The following is a 7,760-nucleotide window of genomic DNA, read 5'->3' on the forward strand; positions in this document are numbered from 1 at the left end:
ATGGGTGGAATAGAATATGATGATGGATATTGTGTAGAGAAGACAAAAAAGGAGAAACTCTCACATTGACGAGGATAATCAACATGCTATGGAGATGCCCATCAATTGATGTCAACATGAGGAGTAGGGATTGCCATGCAACAGATGCACTAGAGCTATAAATGTATGAAAGCTCAACAAAAGAAACTAGTGGGTGTGCATCCAACTTGCTTGCTCACGAAGACCTTGGGCATTTTGAGGAAGCCCATTGTAGGAATATACAAGCCAAGTTCTATAATGAAAAATTCCCACTAGTATATAGAAGTGACAACATATGAGACTCTCTATATGAAGAACATGGTGCTACTTTGAAGCACAAGTGTGGAAAAGGATAGTAACATTGCCCCCTTTTTATTTATTTTTATTTTTTGGGCCTTTTTTTATTTGGCCTTTCTTTTTTTTGGCATTTCCTTTTTTTGGCCTTTCTCTTTTTTTATTTGGGGATAATGCTCTAATAATGATGATCATCACACTTCTATTTATTTACAACTCATGAATTACAACTCAATACTAGAACAAGATATGACTCTATATGAATGCCTCCGGCGGTGTACCGGGATGGGCAATGAATCAAGAGTGACATGTATGAAACATTATGCATGGTGGCTTTGCCACAAATACGATGTCAACTACATGATCATGCAAGGCAATATGACAATAATGATGTGTGTCATGATGATGAACAGAACGGTGGAAAGTTGCATGGCAATACATCTCGGAATGGCTATGGAAATGCCATAATAGGTAGGTATGGTGGTTGTTTTGAGGAAGATATAAGGAGGTTTATGTGTGATAGAGCGTACCGTATCACGGGGTTTGGATGCACCGGCGAAGTTTGCACCAACTCTCAAGGTGAGAAAGGGCAATGCACGGTACCGAAGAGGCTAGCAATGATGGAAGGGTGAGAGTGCGTATAATCCATGGACTCAACATTAGTCAAAAAAGAACTCATATACTTATTGCAAAAATCTACAAGTCATCAAAAACCAAGCACTATGTGCATGCTCCTAGGGGGATATATTGGTAGGAAAAGACCATCGCTCGTCCCCGACCGCCACTCATAAGGATGCACAATCTAAGAACACCTCATGTTTCAAATTTGCTACACAACTTTTACCATACGTGCATGCTACGGGACTTGCCAACTTCAACACAAGCATTCTTTAAATTCATAATCACCCAACTAGCATGACTCTAATATCACTACCTCCATATCTCAAAACAATTATCAAGTATCAAATTAATCATAGCATCCAATTCACTTCCTATGATAGTTTTTATTATACCCAACTTGGATGCCCATCATTCTAGGACCAATTTTATAACCATAGAAAATACCATGCTGTTCTAAGAGAATCTCAAAATAATATAAGTTAATAATTATAGATTAACAATTTCTAAAAAATTAAGACACCTCCGTGCTCTAAAAGATATAAGTGAAGCACTAGAGCAAAAACTATCTAGCTCAAAAGATATAAGTGAAGCACATAGAGTATTCTAATAAATTCCAATCAAGTGGGTTTCTCCCAAAAGGTGTGTACAGCAAGGATGATTATGGTAAACTAAAAATCAAAGACTAATATCATACAAGACGCTCCAAGCAAAACACATATCATGTGGCGAATAAAAATATAGCTCCAAGTAAAGTTACCGATAGACGTAGACGAAAGAGGGGATGCCTTCCGGGGCATCCCCAAGCTTAGGATTTTGGTTATCCTTGAATATCTTGGGGTGCCATTGGCACCCCCAAGCTTAGGCTCTTGCCACTCCTTATTCCATAGTCCATCAAATCCTTACCCAAAACTTGAAAACTTCACAACACAAAACTCAACAGGAAATCTCATAAGCTCCATTAGTGCAAGAAAGAAAAACCACCACATAAGGTACTGTAATGAACTAATTATTTATTTATATTGGTGTTAAACCTACTGTATTCCAACTTCTTTATGGTTCATACCCCTACATACTAGCCATAGATGCATCAAAATAAGCAAACAACACACGAAAAACAGAATCTGTCAAAAACAGAACAGTCTGTAGCAATCTGTAACTTTCGAATACTTATGTAACTCTAAAATTCCTACCAAGATAGGACGTCCTAGGAAATTTGTCTATTGATCTACAGCAAAAGGAATCAATGCAAAATCATGTTTCTGTGATTTATTGAATATTTTCTCGTGAGCGCAAAAATTCTGTTTTTCAGCAGAATCAAATTAACTCTTACCATAGGTTATCCTATAGGTTTTACTTGGCACAAACACTAATTAAAATATAAAAACACATCTAAGCAGAAGGTAGATGCAAAATTTATTACTAAGCAGGAACAAAAACAAAAAACACAAAGAAAATTGGGTTGCCTCCCAACTAGCGCTATCGTTTAACGCCCCTAGCTAGGCATAAAAGCGAGGATAGATCTAAGTAGTGCCATCTTTGGCACTTGATTCATAAGTAGCTCACATGATAAATTCATAAGGTAATTTAACATTCTTTCTTGGAAAGTGCTCCATGCCTTTCCTTAATGGAAATTGGAATCTAATATTCCCTTCCTTCATATCAATAATCGCACCAATCATTCTAAGGAAAGGTCTACCAAGAATAATAGGACATGAAAGATTGCAATCTATGTCAAGAACGATAAAATCTACGGGCACATAGTTCCTATTTACAACAATAAGAACATCATTGATCCTTCCCATAGGCTGTTTAATGATGGATCCGCAAGGTGCAAATTTAACGAGCAATCATCAAGATCATGGAAACCTAGAATATCACATAAAGTTTTCGGAATTGTGGAAACACTAGCACCCAAATCACACAAAGCATAACACTCATGATCTTTAATTTTAATCTTTATAGTAGGTTCCCACTCATCATTAAGTTTTCTAGGTATAGAAACTTCCAAATTAAGTTTTTCATCATAAGATTGCATCAAGGCATCAACAATATGTTTGGTAAAGGCTTTATTTTGACTATAAGCATGAGGAGAATTCAAAACGGATTGCAACAAGGAAATACAATATTCTAAAGAACAATTATCATAATTAAGTTCCTTGAAATTCAAGATAGTGGGTTCAATGCTATTTAAAGTCTTGACCTCTCCAATCCCACTTTTACCAAATTTAGCATCAAGATCTAGAAACTCTGAATCATTGGGACACCTTTTAACTAAAGTTGACTCATCTCCAGTCCCATCATTATTAAGATTCATATTGCAAAACAAAGATTTAATAGGGGACACATCAATAACTTTTAGATCCTCATCATTATTTTCATGGAAACTAGAAGAACACGCTTTTACAAAGCAATCTTTCTTAGCATGCAATCTAGCGGTTCTTTCTTTGCACTCATCAATGGAAATTCTTGGAGTTTTGAGAGACTCATTGATATCATGCTTAGGAGGAGTAGATCGAAGTTTCAAAGAATCAACATCAAGCGAAAGTCTATCAATGTTCCTAGCCAAATCATCAATTTTAAGCAACTTTTCTTCAAGCAAGGCATTAAAATTCTTTGAAGAGATCATAAATTCTTTAATGCTATTACCAAAATCAGGGTATCTTATTAAAGTTTCCATGAGAATTATTGTAGGAATTTCCATAATTATTAGAGGAATTACTAGGGAATGGTCTAGGATTAAAGTTTCCTCAATAAGCATTGTTACCAAAATTATTCCTACTATATAAGCATTGTTACCAAAATTATTCCTACCAACAAAATTCACATGCATAGATTCATTATTATTATCAATCAAAGTAGAGAAAGGCATATCATTGGGATCAATAGGAGCACTCTTAGTAGCAAACAATTTCATAAGTTCATCCATCTTTCCACTCAAAACATTAATTTCTTCTATAGCATGCACTTTTTTACTAGTAGATCTTTCGGTGTGCCATTGAGAATAATTAGCCATAATATTATCAAGGAGTTTAGTAGCTTCTCCTAAGGTGATTTCCATAAACGTGCCTCCCGCGGCCGAATCTAAAGGATTTCTAGAAGCAAAATTCAATCCGGCATAAAAAATTTGTATGATCATCCATAAATTCAAACCATGAGTAGGGAAATTGCGAATCAGCAATTTCATTCTTTCCCAAGATTGGGCAACATGCTCATGATCAAGTTGTTTAAAATTCATAATATCGTTCCGAAGAGAGATGATCTTAGCGGGAGGAAAATACTTAGAGATAAAAACATCTTTGCACTTATTCCATGAATCAATACTATTCTTAGGCAAAGACGAAAACCAAACTTTAGCACGATCTCTAAGTGAAAACGGAAATAACTTCAATTTAACAATATCATTATCCGTATCATTCTTCTTTTGCATCTCACACAAGTCGACAAAGTTGTTTAGATGGGTAGCGACATCTTCACTAGGAAGGCTGGAGAATTCATCTTTCATAACAAGATTCAGCAAAGCAGCATTGATTTCACAAGAGTCAACATCATTAAGAGGAGCAATCAGAGTACTAAGGAAATCATTATTATTGGTATTGGAAAAGTCACACAATTTGGTATTGTCTTGCGCCATTGCGACAAGCAATCCAACACACAAGCAAACAAAAAGGCAAGCGAAAGAGAGGGGAGATTGGGAAAGAGAGGGCAAATAAAACGGCAAAGGTGAAGTGGGGGAGAGGAAAACGAGAGGCAAATGGCAAATAATGTAAGTGCGAGGGAGATGAGTTTGTGATGGGTACTTGCTATGTCTTGACTTGAGCGAAGACCTCCCCGACAGCGGTGCTAGAAATCCTTCTTGCTACGTCTTGAGCTTGTGTTGGTTTTCCTTGAAGATGAAAGGGTGATGCAGCACAGTAGTGTAAGTATTTCCCTCAGTTTTTGAGAACCAAGGTATCAATCCAGTAGGAGGCTCCTCACAAGTCCCACGCACCTACACAAACAAACAAGAACTCGCAACCAACGCAATAAAGGGGTTGTCAATCCCTTCACGACCACTTGCGAAGTGAGATCTGATAGAGATAATATGATAAGATAAATATATTTTTGGTATTTTATAATATAGATCGGAAAAGTAAAGATGCAAATAAAACTAGATTGAAAGCTTATATGATAAGAGATAGACCCGGGGACCATAGGTTTCACTAGTGGCTTCCCTCAAGATAGCATAAGTATTACGGTGGGTGAACAAATTACTGTCGAGCAATTGATAGAAAAGCGAATAATTATGAGATTATCTAGGCATGATCATGTATATAGGCATCACGTCCGTGACAAGTAGATCGAAACGATTCTGCATCTACTACTATTACTCCACACATCGACCGACTCCTGCCTGCATCTAGAGTATTAAGTTCATGAAGAACAGAGTAACGCATTAAGAAAGATGACATCATGTAGAGGGATAAACTCATGCAATATGATATAAACCCCATCTTTTTTTCCTCGATGACAACAATACAATACATGCCTTGTTTCCCCTGCTGTCACTGGGAAAGGACACCGCAAGATTGAACCCAAAGCTAAGCACTTATCCCATTGCAAGAAAGATCAATCTAGTAGGCCAAACCAAACTAATAATTCGAAGAGACTTACAAAGATAACTTAATCACACATAAAAGAATTTAGAGGAGATTCAAATATTTCTCATAGATAAACTTGATCATAAACCCACAATTCATCGGATCTCGACAAACACACCGCAAAAAGAGTTACGTCAAATAGATCTCCAAGAAGATCAAGGAGAACTTTGTATTGAGATTCAAAGAGAGAGAAGAAGCCATCTAGATAATAACTATGGACCCGAAGGTCTATGGTAAACTACTCACAACTCATCGGAGAGGCCTTGGAGATGATGTAGAGGCCCTCCATGGTGGATTCCCCCTCCGGCGAAGCCCGGCGATGGCTCCAAGATGGGATCTCGCGGATACAGAAGGTTACGGTGGTGGAAATAGTTTTTCATTGTCTCTTCTGATGTTTTCGGGGTACATGGTCATATATAGGAGGAAGGAGTACGTCGGTGGAGCAACGAGGGGCCCACGAGGGTGGGGGCGCGCCCACCTGTAGGGGGCGCGCCGGGCACCCTCGTGGCCGCCTCCCTTGTTTCTTGACTTCCTCTCCAAGCCCTATGGATCACGTTTGTTCCAAAAAGATCGCTCCTGAAGGTTTCATTCCGTTTGGACTCCGTTTGATATTCCTTTTCTTTGAAATACTAAAATAGGCAAAAAAACAGCAATTCGGGCCGGGCCTCCGATTAGTAGGTTAGTCCCAAAAATGATATAAAAGTGTAAAGTAAAGCCCATAAACATCCAAAATGGGTAATATAATAGCATGGAACAATAAAAAATTATAGATACGTTGGAGACGTATCAGTCCCCGTTTGCCTTTTCTAAAGATTTGGGGTTGTGAAGCATTTGTCAAGCGACTTATGTCAGACAAGCTTACACCCAAGTCGGATAAATGCATATTCGTGGGATATCTGAGGGAAACCTTGGGATATAACTTCTACAACCGGGAAGAGAACAAAGTGTTTGTTGCTCAGAACGGGGTTTTCCTTGAGAAAGAGTTTCTCAGTCGGGAGGCCAGTGGGAGGACGGTCCAACTCGAAGAAATTCGAGGACCACTCGGGGACGGCTCATCCGGTGATGAGATCATACCGGAGTCAGTCAGGGAACCCGTAGTGGACGCGGCACTGGAACCATGGAGGTCGGAAAGATTGCGCAGAGTGCATGGTGTATTGTTGCTAGAAAGCAATGAGCCGGCCACATAAGCGGAAGCGATGGTGAGCCCAGATTCTGAGGCTTGGCTGGAGGCCATGAGATCTGAGTTAAAGTTCATGGATGAGAATCAAGTCAGGGACTTGGTTGATCCGCTGCCTGGCGTAATAGGCGTTGGTTGCAAATGGGTCTTTAAGAAGAAAACCGATGTGGATGGAAATGTTCAGATCCACAAATCTCGACTTGTCGCTAAGGGTTATGGACAAGTTCAAGGAATTGAATACGACGAGACTTACTCACCGATAGTGATGCTGAAGTCGGTGAGGATCGTACTAGCTATAGCTACATATTTCGATTACGAGATATGGCAGATGGATGTCAAGATGGCTTTCCTTCATGGAAATTTAACCGAGGACGTGTATATGATAGAACCTGAGGGTTTTGTCGATCCGACTAGCACTAGTAAGGTATGCAAGCTCAAGAGATCCATTTATGGGTTGAGGCAAGCATCTCGGAGCTGGAACATTCATTTTGATGAGGTCGTCACTGGTCTCGGTTTCATCAAAAGCGAAGAGGATGCTTGTTTATACAAGAAGTTAAGTGGGAGCTCGATAGTGTTTTTGATCTTGTATGTGGATGACATACTACTGATCGGAAATGATGTTTCGATGCTGAACTCGATCAAGGAGTCATTGAATGGCAAATTTTCGATGAAGGACCTTGGTGAGGCAGTGTATATTTTAGGCATTAAGATCTATAGAGATAGATCGAGGAGGCTGCTCGGCTTGAGCCAGAGCAGGTACATAGATAAAGTGTTGAAGCAGTTCAACATGAGTGAGGCAAAGAAAGGGTTCTTACCACTCTCACATGGTATAAGGCTAAGCGAGACTCAGAGTCCTTTGACATCTGATGAGCGAAGCAGGATGAGTAGGATTTCGTATGCCTCGGCAATCGGATCCATCATGTATGCCATGATATGTACACGACCTGATGTTGCTTTTGCAATAAGCCTAACAAGTAGATACTAGGCCAACCCAGGTGAGAGTCACTGGGCAG

The sequence above is a fragment of the Triticum aestivum genome, chromosome 1B (assembly GCF_018294505.1).
Source record: "Triticum aestivum cultivar Chinese Spring chromosome 1B, IWGSC CS RefSeq v2.1, whole genome shotgun sequence".
NCBI lineage: Eukaryota > Viridiplantae > Streptophyta > Magnoliopsida > Poales > Poaceae > Triticum > Triticum aestivum.